Source organism: Suncus etruscus, chromosome 9, assembly GCF_024139225.1.
Source record: "Suncus etruscus isolate mSunEtr1 chromosome 9, mSunEtr1.pri.cur, whole genome shotgun sequence".
NCBI lineage: Eukaryota > Metazoa > Chordata > Mammalia > Eulipotyphla > Soricidae > Suncus > Suncus etruscus.
Genome location: NC_064856.1, coordinates 89,954,553 through 89,972,633, shown reverse-complemented (window position 1 = coordinate 89,972,633; position 18,081 = coordinate 89,954,553). Strand labels below are relative to the sequence as shown.

Here is an 18,081-nt window from a genome sequence, read left to right as displayed (position 1 = left end):
CCCATTTAACGTGAGATTATGAAATTGCAGAGGCGGTGGAGGGAAGGAGACGGGAGCTAAAGTGGGGGGGGGGGAGTTTGGAGGGAGAAAAGGGGAAGAAGGTTGGCTGAAATAAAAAAAAAATCCAATTGCGCACTGGGTTGTGATGAGAAATCTAATCAGATCTTTGGAGAAAGGGACAGTAGGAAGGGTGGCGAGTTTGGGGGGGAGTTGATCACCCCCCCCCAAATTCCTCGAAGTGGGGAGGGTGGAAGGCGGAGGAGGAGGAGGAGGAGACTGGGGGTAGAGGCATCCATCGACGATGTAAAAAAGGAGACTTTTGGGGGGAGGGGGGCGGCGGTGGCGGTTGGGTGCTTGCCTGGCCAAAAATGAAGGATGCAGGACGCAGCTCCCTCTTGGAGGCGAACGCAGTGGAGAAACTGACCGCGAGGAGGAAGAAGGAAGGCTGCTTTTGGGGGAGATCTGGATCTTAACCCCAATTGTGTAGATTGCGCACAGGGAACCTTGAGAAATGAATTAAACTACCCGTGTCAGACCCCGCGGGCTTGGTGTGTTCTGACATCAATAAATAAGCCTAAAAAAAAAAAGGAAAAAAAAAAAAAAAAAACAGCTGCTCCCCCCATTTTTTCCCCTAAAAGGATGCTTGGAAAAGGAGAAGCCAGGATCCACGAAGGAAAAGTCTGTTCCCTTTTCTCTAAAACGCAGAAACTAAAACCCGGATCTATTTTTGGAAGGAAAAGTTTGGGGCTTTTTTGAGACAAGTCAAGACTTTGGAGATGGTGGTGGTGTTTTCTTTGCATTTCGAATTTCCCACAAGAAGAGAGGAAATTAATAATACATCTGCAAAGAAATTTTGGAAAAGAAAAGTTGACCGCGGCAGAATGAGGCATTGATTGGGGGGGCGAGGGGGCAGAGAAACCAGCAGAGCACAGTTGGATGTGTGCCTTTGTTGACTAAAATTGACGGATAATTGCGGTGGGATCTTTTCTTCATCAACCTCTTTTTCTTTTTTTCCTTTCTTTTTGGTGCCAAGATTATGCGTTTTTGCTAGTTCTTAAACCACCTGGATTTCCATCTGGATGTGCTGCCATCAGTCTGAAATACAGTGAGTGATCCTTGTTTTCTTATTTATTGGCGAAGAAAATGTCCATTGATTAGCTTTCCTGGTCTCTTGGTTCCCCTCCTCCTAGGTTGGTGTGATTTTACAAGACCTGAGCGATCTGGTCCAGAAAATCAGAGGGAAGGTGGCCCATGCATTTGCTCCATCGGGCTGTGCTCCCTGATAAGCCGCTTTGCTGTGATGCAGGTTGTCAGCATCCTGTGCAAATGCCTTTGCAATTGTTCACCATGGGGTAATACAAAATCTCCCCAAGAAAGGCTCTGCAGTGTGGGGTGCTTGATAGTGCTGTGTGATGGACATTCTGGATTGCGTGGAAGTTGCTTGGCAGTTCTGGAGTTCGATACACAATTGCTTAACCATTGGAAAGCAGAAGGACCCGCTATAAATTTCCTTATCCAATCTGAAATTGCAGATCGACAGAGTGTATTCACACACACACACACACACACACACACACACACACACACACACACACACACACACATTTAGGAAAAGAAACCCAGCAGAGAAAGAATGGCTCCAGCTTCTGGTTAGTGGGTGGATGGGGGCGGGGGGGAGAGGCAAGGCTACTGGAGAGAGTGGGGTGAAAGTGGTTGAGAGAGTTTTGCTGCACTTTGTTCAAGCTCTCCAATACACCTGCTCAAAGGTGATCTCCAGTTTCAGGGACTGTCACCCCATCCAAAGAGCAGGAGGAAGGACTTCCCTTAAAAATCATCAGCTCTAGTTAGTCACTTCTTTGAGTAATAGGGAGACTGGATTTAGAGTCTAGGTGTCTTGGGCTGTTTGCTCCGGTCTTGTAGAAACCTTCACTTTGATTTAAAACGATGGGGTGGTTGGGCAGCGGCAGAGACAGAGAGACAGACTGTTAGAGAACGTGAGACTAAGATATCTAGTTTACTAGTGTTCAACGGTAACTTAGAGAAAAAGGCTAAAGTATGTGTCCTGTCTGAGCTTTATTGAAAGAGGAAAGCTTCTCCATAAAGATTAGAGCAGAGAGGAAATTCATGAAGAGCCCCCAGGATTGTGAGATTACCTCTCTTTCCATCTTCTTTCTTCTTAATGCCATGCTTATTGTATTTTGCTTATTTTTTCACTAAACTCTCCTTCATTTGTCTCTCTATTCCTCTCTGGGGCCTTCTATTAGACTCATGGACTCATAGAACTTTAGAGCCAGAAGACTCCTCAGAGATATTCTGCTAATAAAGAAAGAAACTGGGGCCTGAAGAAGCTCTAACTAACTCTGGATAATAGCCAAAGCCTAAAGAGACAGGTGACTCACAGGAGATTCAGAGAAGCAGATCAAAGTCAGTTTGGCATTCAAACTTGACAAGAATCAACCATTCATATAATGGTCACTTGTGTCCTACCACAGCTGCCATCATCATCATCATCATCATCATCATTATTTATTATTATTTACTTTAGAAGAGTCAAAGATGCAGTCTATCCCAACAGCTTAAAATAAAATAATACTCCAGTCCTGAATAGTCTAACTTTAATATTCATATCCATTCTGTTTTAGTCTTTAGTTTTAAAAAATGATAGTGCTTTGAAAACCCTAGCTGTAATATTATTTAAAAAATAATCATATTGACAAGTTTGGCATATTCCAAAGGATGTGACAAGCAGCAATCTTCTGGTCTGACCACTCTTAACATTGGGCAGATTTAATCCAGTGAGTAGTGGCCCCTGGAGGGTCATTAAAGAAGCACAGAGGTAGATTTATATTAGAGAGGTGATAATAGAAACCAGAAACACCCTGCTCAAAGTATGTGGGTCTGTTTTTTTCACTCGCGTCATCTATTCTTTCTTATCCTTTTCATTACTCCTTAACTACACTAGCCTACAGCTGAGCACTTCTCTAATTTATTTTGCGGGGCACATGTTTCCTGTTGGGAACCAGTTCAGGCAGTAAATTTACCAATCTATGAAAATCATGATACAGAGCATGCCCCCTCTCCACCAATGTCTTTCCTCCGCAAACCACCCACCCCTATTCCAGGACTCAGAAAGCTTCTACATATCTCATCATTATCTGCCGGTTTTTTTTCTTTTTCTTTGATTGTTTATTGCCTTTTATTTGACTCATTGATCTTATATCCACTTCTTCGATTGTTTCTATTCAGTTGTGGTTTAGTACCAGTAATTGCACAACAAACATGAACAGCAAAGAAGAAGAAAGAAAGGGAAAACTATCATGGTTTTTGACTGCCTAGTACTAATTCCAACTGGGGGATTCACATGAGAAACACAGTCTGGCATGAGATTGGCTCTGCCAATCAAAAGAAACCTCCATCCTCCTTTTTTCAAGACACCAAAAGAGTCTTACTGCTGCTTTTCTTGAACTTCATGGGTCTTTCTCTTTCTTTCTATTGCCATGCTGCTTTATTTACCCTCCACATTTAGAAACTTTTCTTGAGAGAAAGGATAGAAAGAAAGAAAAAAATAAAAAGAAAGACAAAGTAAGAGAGAGATGAAAGAAGGCAATAAGGCGAAGCGGTGGAGAGAGATTGAGAAATGGTGATATATTGTAATTATGGGCTATGTTAAGAGTGTGTCTTCCCACCCATCCACCTCCACTTCAATAAAACGTGTTCTGTGGAACAGGGGATGAGAGATATCACAGGAATACAGTATTTTCCTTCCTGGTGAATCATTTCAATCTCTCTACTGTGACAGATACTTTTCTCCAGTTTGGGGCTGAGTGCCTTGGGTTCGGTGGTAGAGTCCATCCAGCTCTACTTTACAGATTGATGATAGTTTAATAGACATGGTAGAACTTTATCTTGTGAACAGAGTCAGATTTGGTGACCCTTGAATAGCCTTTATTGGAAGATCATTTGGGATACTTGGATTCTGAATAGGGCCATCAGCCTCAGCATGACTATTTCATATTTATTTCCAAATTAATCTTTTCAAATATCTTCCATTTCTAATTGAATGGCTATGCCTTTGTGAACAATAGTTTTAATTTTCCAGGCTCTCAATGTTTTTATCTGTGAGTTGCAAAGGTAATATCTAACTCATTAGATTATTCTGTGATTTAAAAGTTATGTTATTCAGAACCTCAATCTTAGTATAACTCTAAGGATGGCTGTTCAGTATGGCTAATATTAAATTAATTTTGAGTAACTTCCTGGGCATGTTTACAGGCTGGACAAGAACTTTAACAGTTCTCTTGACTTTAGTTGAAAAGAAGGAAATGTGCAACTGGCCTCAAAATCATTGCCAGTTAATATTTTTAGAATGGATTGAGACAAATTAACTGAAAAAATATTATTTTTATGGAATACTATCTCAAAATATACACTGAAGATGGTAATCTCTATCCTTAAGTTGTAGAAGAAATATATTTCAGCACAAACAAAAATTTAGAGGAGAAATTATACTCTTTTGTTGTTGGTATTTTTGGTTAAATAGTTTTATTAAGTATTTCTTGTATGTATGGTATGGTTTTAAACTCTTAGTTCAGTGTCTATATTTGGAATGAACAAACTCAGGACAGATTTCTATGCAATTTTGAATTCAATGGTATAAAGTCTCATTACTAATAAATAAGATTCCTAGGTTTGAAACTTGAATTCACTGTCATTGTGGTCAACTAAATCAAGTTAGTTGGACATCTTTATTTGTGACTACAGAAAAGCATAAGATATTAAGACATATGGGATCAAGAAGATTTTGTCTGAACATATGCATTTTATTGTTGACAGGTGCAAATCTTCCAACACTAACTTGTCGGTGGTTTTCTGATGCAGTTAGTTTTAGTTATGGCTCATTATTTTATCTTCTGCAACAGTAACCCTATGTTTTATCCATTTTCTCAATAAACTTCCAGAGACATATTTTTTTTGAAGAGGAAAAGCATATCTGTTACTTTTTGTCTGTTTTTCAGTGCCAGGATTGAATCCATTCTCATGCATGCAAGTGCAAGACATGCAATTGACCACAATGTTGGTCCAAAGTTTTCATTTTCATGAAATAGATATTTTTACACCAAATTTGTGAATGATAACATAATAGGTAGGAGCAGTTGTCTTCTGGATTTTTTAAAATTCTTTCCTTTTCCAACAAGGGAACAATTTGAAATCCATGTGGTTTGGGAAGCAGATCATAAAGTTAACCATATTTTTGTAATTCTTTTAAAAATAAAGAGGGAGCATCTATTAAAGAGTTTATCTATGAAGATAGATTATATATCCTTATTTTTCAAAATATGTATTTATGTAAATTCTAAAGGCAATTATGCAGTGCAGTAACCTGGAACTGTGGCAGTTAAATTAAACACTTACTTAGCTCACTATTGGGTCACATGTATTACTTGTGCCAGTTAACCTTCCTGGATTTGTTTGCATCTCCAAGAAATAAAAGTAACAACAACCACATGGAATTGACTGCCATGAAGAGGATTCAGATTGCAGACATTATGCACATAAGGCATTCGATAGGAGTGTATTTAAATGAATATTGTAAATTGTTATTTGAATAACTCAATGTGCAGAAGCCATGTATGGTCTTGTTTGAGAGAAGTTGTTCTTGTTGTTATAGGTTTTTTTTTATAAAGAGGATAAATAAAGAGATTAAGATTAAACTTTAAGTTCTACAAATCGATATCACTATTTCTTGTAATGTTCTATACTTTTAAAATATTTTGGAAGTAATTTAAGGAATGCTATTTCCTTAGAAACAGCAAGACCTATTTAGTTGTAGAATATGGGCACTGTATCCATGTACCTTCATTAGATTGTCAAATATTTTATAATATGGTCATAAAACACTGATATATAAGTGGTGTCATGGGAGAGTATCCAAGGAGCTTAAGTATCTTTATTTTTCTCAAAGATTTTGCTTTTCTGGACAATCGAAATTTAACCATTGAAATTTGGTTGGTCTGATTTTTTTGTGGCTAAAACAAGTACACTTGTAACCTTCTATAGAGGGAATTTTTTTTGGACTTTGGCTTGCTCCCAGAGTACGAGAAGAGAATATGACAAATAATATGTAAGAAATATATTTTTCTAGTGACATTTTCTCCAAATTTCTCATGTGCATAGCAAGTATATTGAAAATACTCTTTCTCTATATGAGTGTGTGTGAGATGTAAATCAACATGCATAGATATTAGATACCATGGAGTGACTTGCTTTTGCTGAAAAATAGGTCTAAAATCTGGATGTTGAAGCATGCTTTTCTTTTTTTCCCCATTGTTTATGATGACCAAGCAGTTTATCCAACACATTCCATATATCTTGAGTCAACCTTATATTCTCTTCTGTCAACAAAAGGTAAAAATCAGCATTCCTTTAAGTATGATATTTTGGCATTCTGAACCCATAATAACTATCAAAAATTAGGATTCTTTGGTATTGAAATACAAAAATCCCTTACTTAAAAATAAGAATTGTTAAAATGAGAACAGAATAATGGTTATAATGTATGTTTGAATCAACGTTACAGTGACAGATATATTAGGTAAAAAGGCGAAAAAAAATCACTAGGTTTGTAAGGATATAAGTAAACTAGCATTTAGAGTGGATAAGCTTTGAATTCCAAACACTGATTCACCACTTGTTAGCTGACAGGGCGGGGAAGGTCCTAAGTAGGCCAATTAACTTTGCTGTGCCTTGTTTTTCTCAACCATAGAAATGGAGATCATTTTTCTTGCAGTTATTTTGGGAGTATTAATTAAGTGTCTAAGTTCTTGGCACATGATCAGTACTCAATAAATGCTATCTCAGTTTCTATTCACTGAAATTCTTGGTTGTCTTCCATAGAAATGGAAACATGGAACTAAAAATCTATGAATGTTTCACATGACATTGTCAAATTTGCTATCAAAATTGGTAGTCTTATTTAATAACACGTTCTTATGTTCATCAGATTTAAAAAGAAATCTAAAAATAGTAACAAGCTCAACTAAGTTAATAAATTTTATTTCAACTTTGGCATTAGTTTATTATGCTTCATGGAGGCCTTGAACATTTATGTAGACAATGGTCATAATTTTATAAAATCATTAGTAATCACTACATTGAGCATTTAATATGCAGAATATATTTCTATTGATACTAATAAGTGGATGTTTTCTCCCTTACCTTTCAATTAGAGGGTTTTGTAAAGGAAAAGAAGCTTAAGTAATTTGGCCAAAGTCATTTAACAACAAAGTATAGAGTGGCAAGTAGAAGTTAAGACATGAATCAAGATATTCAAACATGCTATCAAACTTGTTAACAAACAAGGAAACTCAGTGGTTAATCAACTTCTATTCAATCTGATAATATTCATTCTGAAATTTTTCTAATATATTTTTATAATAATTTAGAAACCATGACTACAATAGAGCTAATGTGTAATATATTGACATGCAAAACCCCCATATCATAGTGCCCAATACCCTACCACCATTCCCATGTAACTTCTATATTAGCTTATACACCTCCTTCATTGAAACAGAAATGTCTACACTTTCCCTTTCCCATTTCCTAGAAGGAAGCTTGTATACAGATGCTTGGATCAAATATACCTTGCATAATTTTTTTCTTTTCTGATAATCTCCCAAAATGTTGCCAGTGAAGAAGGAACATTTTAAAAATAGTTAGAGAAATTTACCAAAAGACTCATGGTAATGGACAGAAAGATGACTATGAGATCATCCGGAAACAAGACTTGTGTGAGAAATAAGATCAGTGATAATAGTAAGTTTGGGATTCAATTACAATACCCTATAAACTCAATAAGCTCCTAATTGTGGGCATCCAATGATTAACCTCTGTCCCCATGATGTTAAATCTCTCTCTAATATCTGATACCTTAACTTCTCAGAAACACTCTTAGAGGTGGAGGCCTTGCTATCTTTGCTTTATTCATTTTCACTTTATCAACTTGTTGACTTCTTATTATTTCCTTAAAGGTTGAGGCTCTCCCTTTCTGAATCTGCTTTATCCCTATTCTATAAATATTCCTGAGAGATGTCATTTTGTTTTGATAAATAAATCAGATCTTTAACGTATGCTACATATAAATGCTGAAAACTCCGAAATTCAGTCAGCTAATCCACTTGCCAAGTTGACTTCTAGTTAACTTCCAGAGGCCCCCAAATTTAGATTCCTTGTTATCTCTTGAGGGTATTGTAAATTTCTAATTCCATATTCTACCAGTAGTTCTTAGACTACTTCATTTACATGGAATCATTCATCTTAATGAGGGGCTCCAAGTGATTATACAGTGGGTATAGTGTTTTTCTTGTTATGGCTGACCCAGATTTGATCCCTACTACCCTATCTAGAACCCCTACCCATGCCAGGAGTGAAACCTGAGTACATAAAAGTAATCAGTGAGCACAGCTGAGTATGAACCAAAAACCAAAAATGTAATCTTCTCTAATCTTGTCTCATCTCTTTAGTTTTGCTTTGATTTGGGAGCCACTGCCAGCAATGCTCATGATGTGGCACTCAATAATTAGTCCTAGAAGTGCTTGTATGACTGACTATATGGGATACCTTGGAGGAATTGATTCTTGGTTGGCCACATTCAAGGCAAACACACCCTACCTTGTGCAATATCTCTCAGGCCCTTATTACATTATCTTTAATCCAATTTATTTTGTCAGTTTGTCTAGATTTTATCATTTCCCTCCTAGTTATCTTCTATTTTATTTATTTTTAAAGGAACCAAATTCATGTGATTCCTTTGTATAAAATTTTATGTATCTTATTAATTTGGGGAAATTTGGGGCCACACCTGGTGGCACTCAGAGGTTACTCCCAGCTCTGTTTTCAGAAATCACCTCTAGAAGGCTTTTGGGACCATATGGGATGCCAGGGAATAAAACCTAAGCCTGTCCTGGGTCAGCCGTATGCAAGGCAAATTTCCTACAGCTGTGCTATCTCTCCAGTTCCATAATTTGTCCTTTAAAAAGCTTACAAATATTGTATTAATATTGTATTAATTAGCTTGTTTATTTTAATTCCCTTTCCTCTCTGGATTCTATTGTTCTGATGGCTAACAGTGATAACTGTTACACAGAATCTGTTCAGAATCTGTAACAGAATCTAGTTATTTTACATGGCTCACAGATCAGATAACTGTGCTTGCAAGACTTTCAGCTGTTGTGAATGCCAGGATTTGCACTCCATTTAGTTGTTGTGCTTGAACATAACTGGCAGAAGTGTAGCTTATAATCATTGAGGTATAGATGAGATCACAAGGACCAATCTGCTCTTCAAGAGAAAGTGGAGTGGTGGCACTAGTGATGAAACTCCTAGTCATAATCTTGCAAAATGCTTTAGCCATTGGACCATCTCTTGGCCCCAAACCTGATCTTTTTCATAATACCAGATTTTCTTCAGAATAAATTAATACTCATTTTCCCTTCAGAAGAACTATACTAAGAATTAAAGCTGAACATCCCATTCTTATAATCTATAAATATATTTATAGAATAAAATCCAGATTTTTCGCTTGTCAATACAGTCTGGCTAGCCTATTCATGCCTCCTCTTGTTGGCCTGCCATATTGAATGTTTTCTTCTGGATATATTCCAGGCCTGATTTGGCTCAGTGTTTGTGAGCACTATTTCATTTGCCTAGAACATTCTCTCCATATGTCAAAATCTCATAGCAAGTTACCTCTTATGGGAAAATCTTTCCCAGTTCCCCTAGACCAAGTTTTCTTGTTCTCTGTACAACAACATTTTGTTCTAGATCTGTGATGGCTCTTATGATGGTTATAACATTTTTTCTTACTTGACTAAAACCTGATGAATTTTGTCTTTGTTTCTTTGTTTGTTTTTAATCATATGGATTTCAGCTTACTCATCTTGTCTCCTCTCACATTTAACTAACACAGTACACAGGAGATTCTAATATCTTGGTGACATAATAAATAAGAGAATAAACTTGACACATCCTTAGAGTCAATAGGTCATTTAAACTCAGCTTCTGATGTAAGTCATTTATCTTTAACATCAAGATCATTTAAAAAATCTTTCTCCAAAGATCCAAATTTTATACTGCTTTTTACAATTAAATGCATGGCAATCTGCACCCATTTTTCATAATTAAAAAATGTATACCTGCCAACCATTACTCGTGGCCAACTTTGTTACCAGGAGTTGATATCAATTGAGACCAAAGAAAAGATGTTTTAATTACCTTATGCAATTGCTCTAGTACTTTTATGAATTCTAGTTGGCTTTTTGAAATATAGACAGTAGCCATCTTTGAAAATCCAGGTTTATTATCATTCTGTATCTCTATTTGTGTTAATTGCCTGCTGTAATTTATAGCTGCAAATAGATTCACTGAAGGTTTTACAGTGTATACACCTTATTATCATAGTTCACAAAATCAAAGTCACACAAGGTGTACAGTTATAAGACATATAAGACATATTCTTTCCTGCTAATGAAAAATTATTGAAAAGAGAAGTGGCTTCTATGTTTGAGTAGTGCTTCTTGTAGACTAATGTAGTGGAAAAAAATATATATCTAGGTCCTAGTAGAAGTGGTTAGATTTATATAGATTTTGAATTACTTTCCTTCTCACTAAATGTATACATCTAATTTTATGAAAGAGAGTTAGACATAATAAGAAGGTGCTCTGGACTCAGGCTTCTCAAGGATGTTTTCTGATTTCCTCCTGAGAAATAGCAGAAGACAATTAATTAGATAAAAGGGAATGCTAAATGGGATGAGACTAATTATGGCTTCATTTTATGCATTAATTTTTGCATATAAAAGTGAAATTAAAATATTTACTTCTCTCTTGTGTCCTCTTCGAAAAGATTTTGTTCTCCTTTTTAGAAGATTTTTTTCCAATTTAGTGTTTGCTATTATTGATCTCTAATAATAAGAGTAAGTGATAGAATATCAATATCAATGCTTCATAGTGGTTTTAAATTGAGTGATTTTTTTAATACTTTCAATAATTTGTATACCCAGAAATCCCAAAGAATATGCTGTGACTACTGTAGAGCATGGAATAAAGCATTAGTCTTTGAAGAGACAGACACAGGAAAGAGTGAGTGCTAAGTTTAGTCTCTGGTTTTTGCCAATTTGCGAATTGCTGAGCCAACACTTTTCTCCTAGAGGGATCCATTCGTTTTATCCTCATCAATTTTGACCAAGTCATTGTAGGGCCTGTAAGATAATTTAGCCATTCTTGTCATTCTGCTACTTTTTTTTCATTTGTCCTGGAATAGAAATCTGGAACTGGAGATTAAGTGGGCCAAGGGAATAGCTCAAAGGAGTAAAGTACTGGCTTTTTGTGCTGGAGCCCTGGGTTTAATCCTCAAGCATCACTAGGTGTAGTCACAAAAGGAAAATAAAGCCAAATAGAAGGGTCATATCGTTTTATTATGTGACAAAATTTATCCCCAAGTTATAAAAATTACATTGTTACAGATGTGAACTGCCATAAGTCAATTGATTTATGAAGCTTTAGTAAATATTCTATTGTTGACATACCTTATTTTCTTTCCCCTAAGAAATATAGTCCTAAGAAACTCAGGGCAATATACATATTTCTTTGAAATATTTAGTAAAATATTTTTGCTTTTTTGCTTTTTAAAGAACATGACATTGGAAGATATTAAAAACAAATGTATTAGGAATATTTTAGCCAGATCACAGAATATGCTCACTTCAATATTTACAGGTTTGTGGGTTTAAAGAAGAGAAAAGTGAGGGAGAGAGAGTGAGGAGAGAGGGAAGAAGAGAGGAGGGAGAAAAGGGAGAAAAGGGAGATTGAGAGAAAAGGGAGATTGAGGGAAAAAAGGTAGGGCGAGAGTCTGTCCAGAAAATGATTTTTAAAGAGAGTCTGCATTACCTATTGAAAGGTCAAAGCAAATGTGACCAAATACATTTTGGAAACCCAAAATAATCTAGGAAATTTAAGGAACTCAAATGTCTTTTAATTGAAAGGCAGAAAGTCAGAAGCCACCCTAAAAGAGTTAACATCTACACTGTGGTGTTTGGGAAAGCAAGAATGGAACTATGCAGGCTTTCTCTGTATTGTTTGAATGTTGCCATGGCAATAGTTTCCAGCAGAAGTTACATGTTTTTCAATTCCCCAAAGCAGCAAGCAGTCTTTCCTCTCCTCCTCACCCTCCTACCACTACTCCTTAGACCCCTTAAAGCTTCTCTTCCAGTCCTTTCCCACTTCCTAGTCCTTTTGTTAGACTCAAGTCAAGCCCCATTAACCAAAACAGCCCAACTCCAAGAGGTCACTTTTAGGGACCTTGAGTGTCTGTCTCCTCCCTCCCACCAGCCCCGGCCCCATTCCCCTTCTGTTTACCTATTAAAGACCTAATTAGAAGGAAGCTGTGGATGGAATCAGAGTTGGGGGCTTTCCCATGTTGGTAGGACACAGAACATATTATAATGGTTGGTGTTGTGGTGATATGTTAATTGGATCGCTCCAGGCAAGTGCAGAGCAGCAGTCTCTGACAATTAGAAAGAACAATGATTTTACTATGAAGGAGCCCACTCTCTCCACCAGTGGGAAGATTAGCATGCATTGCAGGTCTCTGGGAGGTTCCTGTAGACCCCTGAGAGATCCACAGTTGGAAATGCCTTCTGTCCCTTTAAAGTTATGCGGCCATGCTTCACTTTTAGCTGATTCTGCTGCCAAAGAAAGAAGTGAGGGGATTGTAAGAGATGGCTTAGTGGGTTGGTAGCGGACCTTGCTGTAGACCTGGGCCACAGGATATATTGCAGGGATGTTAGGAAGAAATCTCTGCCTGCTTAATGCATGTGGCCAGTGAATTGTGAAATGGGTCTCATTAGAGCCTTTCATATCCCGGCATGTGCCAAAGTGCTTTGCAGGCACAGCGCCATCACTTCAGGTCCAACCCTGCTGCTGTTTACTGCAGCCAAGAAGGGACAGAGGATCTGTCTGTATTAAAGCCTTCAGCCCCATCTCTCTGTCTACTGTTCATTGTAAGAAGCCTCTGGGCCTTTCAGTCTGGCCAAAGCTAAGGCTGAACACATCCCCTAGGTGTTTGTAAAGAAGATATGTGAAGCGTTTTAAATACTACTGATACATTTGAGGCAGTCGGTGGGTAAGTAGTTTTCCCCCCAGTGTTAATAGCAAAGTTACCCCTTGACATTCCTGCAATTATGTCCAGATATCCAAAAGTTAAGGTAGAATCTTGGTGCTAAATAAGCTGCCAGAAACAATTGTGTTTTTACACACAGAGGAATACCTTCCTTAGATTTAGATACAAAAGATTTTGGGTCAATTTTGACCTATCAAAGTATATCCCATGAGTCACAGCAGTAAGTTGCCATATGCCGGCTACTGTGTGCCAGTCATGTGCATGTCACTTATTTGGAATCCCTGATGGATTTACAATGTTGGTGGTGTAAAAGTATCACCATAGAAGTTTGATCTTTCAGAGACCTGACACATCTTAGATCTGTGAGTTTGGACAATTAACATCTCTATTTGAACTTCAATTTTCCAAACAGCAATGCTGAAGTAAATACAGATCTTGATTGTAACTAATTATGATTAAAAACAATATATACATAAAGTTTTAACATAATGCTTGTACATGACAAAACACTAAAGGGATTGTGTTTAAAAATTAGCTGTAGCTGTTTCATTTAACTATGTTATGAAATGACCTCTAGGTTTGTGCTTCCGAGAAATGCAGCTAAGTGTAAAGGAACTTACGGAAAGAAAAAAAAACTTTAAAAGATGAATTTCTGAATATGAAATGGTCAAATTTTATTTTATCTTATTTAAACAATATATAACATCATTAGAATAAACTAAGGTTGTATTTATGTAGGATAGATAACTTTTAATCATTCTAACAAAGGTTCCTGTGAGGATGATCAGTTTTGCTGTCTTAGATTGAAAATATAATATAATGTCTTCGATTGAAATGATATTTATAGAGGGAAAAAATTCTAACTTAGATTTCAGAGAGAAAGAGAATAGGAGGAGATAAAGAGAGAAGGTGGAGATATTTCACTGATATATGATTGGTATATTTCTAAGACATGGAGTTCAGGGATGGTTTGATTGAGATATTAACCTCACAGGGACAATTGCTCAAATTTCTTTAGAATTTCATTCAACTCTCTTACATGGATCATTATTATTCTTAGATTATTGCCTTAAAATAATCCACAAAAGATAGAGTCACACTGGTGCTCATCATTTCCAGAGTTTATTTATTACCTAACTTGGTTGGGATGGACTAGCTTTAAGCTTAGCATATAGCCTTAATCAGTAGCCTTAAAAGATTGAGTGGAGTTAAGTAATTTCAAGTGGAATTCATAATCTACTGGGAGACAAAATATATTATGTCCAGGTGAGTTAGTTATAAATATCAAATATAGAAATAGAAAGTACGGGTTGTAAATTATTATGTATTACAACTGAGCTCTCACGTGTTACAAGTTAATTCTGTGTGTACCATTTGTAAGGATATGCTATATATTGGTACTTATGTTTTAATCACCAAGAACTGTTCTCTTCTTCTTGAAGAAAAGCAAAATCAGTTATTCTAGAGAAATACCATTTGAATTCTTCTGTAATCTAAGCATTCTTCCTCTCAGAGATAGGTCATTGATTTTGAAAGAAGATTTGTGGGCATTTCTGCAATTGAGAAAACACAAAAGCAAACAAGTCTCCTCTAGTCAATGACAATTGATTGGTAAAGGTGAACTTCAAACAAATTCAGAAAAGCCATGTACCTGCCATGGGTGGATATGCTCCTCTGAGTTAATTTCATATGGTTTATCAAAGCAAAGTCTTTGCAGTGTCAACATATGTTCCTGAACTCTCCACTCTAACAAAGATTAGTGTTTTAAATCATAGAGCAGGGGATGTTTTGCTTCTTAATAGACAAGGAAGAAGAGACCTTATCTTGTATTTGGATACATGTATCCAATAAGAACAACCCTTTAAAGCACTTTACTGGTTTTATATTAAGGACTTGGATTTTATTTTTGTAATCTTCAGATAATGTCAAACATATCATGGGTATTATAGACATTTTAGTCATATGTATGGAGTGACATGTCCTTTATTTGGTTCTCAAACCAAGTTTATAAATGGTTCCTTAAAGCTGATTAATAGCAAACACTCCATGGGAGATTTTGTTTCTAGAGAGATAATATAAGTGAGGAAGACTGCCATTGTTGGTTGACCTGATTGCCAATGAAGATTGTAATTTGAACATTTCATCTCATTAAAGCATCCTAAAAACTGAAACCATCAGGACAATAAAAAAATGATCTATCAATGACAATGTTTATGTAGTGATTATTTGAAGACAGTCTTGAAAGCCTTCCATTTATAGTGGCTTTGACTATAACTGCAAAGAAAGCTCCCTTTTGAAACACAAGGAAAGGAAAGCTCAGATAAATTAGAAAGAGAGTTTTTTTTCCCCCTTTAAAATCTGGTCAAACTTCACTCTGTTGCCTTATACATAAAATGACCTACTTTTTCTATAAACAGTTTAAATTGGTTCCCTTAATGAAATGAAAAAAAAATCCTGAATTTTTATTCCTTTAACCTCACTTACCCTTTTATTCTTCTGTCCCCCATTTCTTTTTATTTTTTATAATAGCTTTATCTGAGCACGATAGTTATAGAAATTTTCATAGTTGTTTTTTGTTCCTAGAATGTACACTTCCCTTCACCATCCATCACTTTTCCACCATTAATGTCTCTTATTTTCTACCACCCCCTCATCTCTCTGTCAGGCAATTTGCTTCTCTCTCTCTTTTCTTTCTGATGCTCTGGTTTGCACTATTATTAATGAGAGGGTGCCATGAATGTCATTTTATCTCTTTCAATTCTTGTCCAGAAAGACCAATTCAACTATCTTTATCATAGTAGATCCTTCTCTATTTTAACTGCCACCTCTTTTCCCCAGGTCCATCTTTGCTCACCTCTGAGAATATTTTCTGCCTCTAATGTGGTCCAAAGCTGCTGTCCAACCACAAGATTGGGTAATTGATAGTGAAATGTCTTGCACCATTTATTTGGAATGTTACCAACTATTTGATATCACCACAAAGAAACCACAAGAGTATTTCAGGAGGTCTTGCTATTTATTTGCTTGAAGAAAGTGTAAAGAAACATTTTCTCTCTTAAGAGCCAGCTGAACTGCCAATACTTCTCTTGGCAGGCTTCAAGATATGATGATATTAAAAATCTAATGTCCAGGGACTGAAACATTAGTACAATGGGCAGGGTATTTGTCTTGCATGTGGCTTACCTAGGCTCAATACTGATAATCCCATATGGTCCCATGAACTTGCCAGGAGTTATTTCTTTGCACAGAGCCAGTAATCACCCAAAAGATCCCCATATGTGGTCCAAAAACTTAAAATTAAATTAAATTAAAAAGTTCAATGTCTAGTTGCATCCAACTGTACTACAGTTGGATATCAGGTGGAATCATCAGATGAGATTCTCATTTCTACTCATCAAAGTCACATTGGGCTTTTCTTTGGTCCCTCCTAAGACTTGTCACTCCATTGCCATGGTATCTGGGTGAAGCAGAAGGAAGACAATTTGGAGTCTCTATTTTTTTTTGCTGCCTTTCCCAAGAAGCTACTAAACAAAATTGCTGTTCTCAGTTCATCTGGGCACTGGGCCAGTTAGGAAGCAATGTCCCAGATCAGTTTCCTTACACCTTCAGCACATCACCCTTTATACTGATTAAGAGACAGGCCCTGTAGCTACAGGGAAAGCAGGCACAGACACCACACATGCACGGTCTAAGAATATAAGCAGTAATTCCTTTATGTTCATTTTAGTACTTGTGCATGCACTCTCACACACACTCACTCACACACACACAGAGTGATCTTCACTCTTTCCAGTGTCCTGAATTCCACATAACTTTTTTTATATTTAATGCATTATTTATTTAATACATGTAAAAGTTGTATAGCACATTTTTATTAATAATATATTTTCATTTTAAACATAGTGGCTTACATATCGTTGACAATAATATTTTAGGTACATATTAACATAAAATCAGGGGAATTCCCATCACCGAATTGTCTTCCCTCCACCTCCGTTCCCATCCTGCCTTCCATAACCTCCTCCCTCATCGCTGGGGCTGCTAGCATGAGTGGTCCTCTCTGTGCCCAGCTTACTACTAGTGATCCTACACCTGTTTGGTCTTGGTACCTCCTTTATTTTCCCCTCTAATTTGGAGGCTGGACTAGTTATGTGATTTTGTTAGAAGAAAGGAAAAGTAATAAACTGGGGTAAAAATTAAAAACGTCGGGCCGGGCGGTGGCGCTGGAGGTAAGGAGCCTGCCTTGCCTGCGCTAGCCTAGGACGGACCGCGGTTTGATCCCCCGGCATCCCATATGGTCCCCCAAGAAGCCAGGAGCAACTTCTGAGCGCATACCAGGAGTAACCCCTGAGCGTCACAGGGTGTGGCCCAAAAACCAAAAAAAAAAAAAAATTAAAGACGTCAAAAATGGGTGGAGCCCTTGTAGAGGCACTCATCCTCAGTTTGAGAGACAAAGGGGAAAAAGAAGGTGAAATACCACAACGGTACAAAAAAGAAGTGTTAAATAAAATATCCAGTGAGCACTCCAAAAATAAAGATAAGCACCACATAAAAGCCATGGTCTTGAGATGAAAAACATGGCAGAGCGCCTAAAGGAAGAAGAGAAAAGAATAAAAAAATATAAGAATGGAGACAACAGCTTCAATATCCACACCAAAATAAAGAAATCGACAAAAACTAGATAAATAAGTATATAAAAATTATAATAAAATAAAAAATATTTTGTGCTTTTTCCCTTTTTTTTCCCTTCTGCACAGGCACAATAAATTTTGGGGTCATTTGAAAAGGTATACCCTTGGCCTAAGAGATACAGGGCTTCTCCACCCTTGAAGTATATCGTCACGGGATTAACGATAGACTTTTTTCAGGTTCATTTACTCTCCCCTTGGTTCTTTTGTGGTATA

At 36.8% G+C, this 18,081-nt stretch overlaps 1 protein-coding gene across 4 annotated transcripts in view; it reads left to right on the top strand.

Moving 5' to 3' along the window:
• LRRC4C (leucine rich repeat containing 4C) overlaps positions 1-18,081 on the top strand; it is a 1,094,185-nt gene that overhangs the window by 903,167 nt on the left and 172,937 nt on the right. For 3 of the 4 annotated variants that reach the window (XM_049779637.1, XM_049779638.1, XM_049779636.1), the window contains exon 1: positions 275-1,105. The exons of the other annotated variant lie outside the window; for it this stretch is intronic. The gene's annotated coding sequence lies outside the window, so the exon portion shown is untranslated. Of the gene's footprint in view, positions 1-274; positions 1,106-18,081 lie in introns of those variants that run through there. 4 annotated transcript variants of the gene reach the window in all.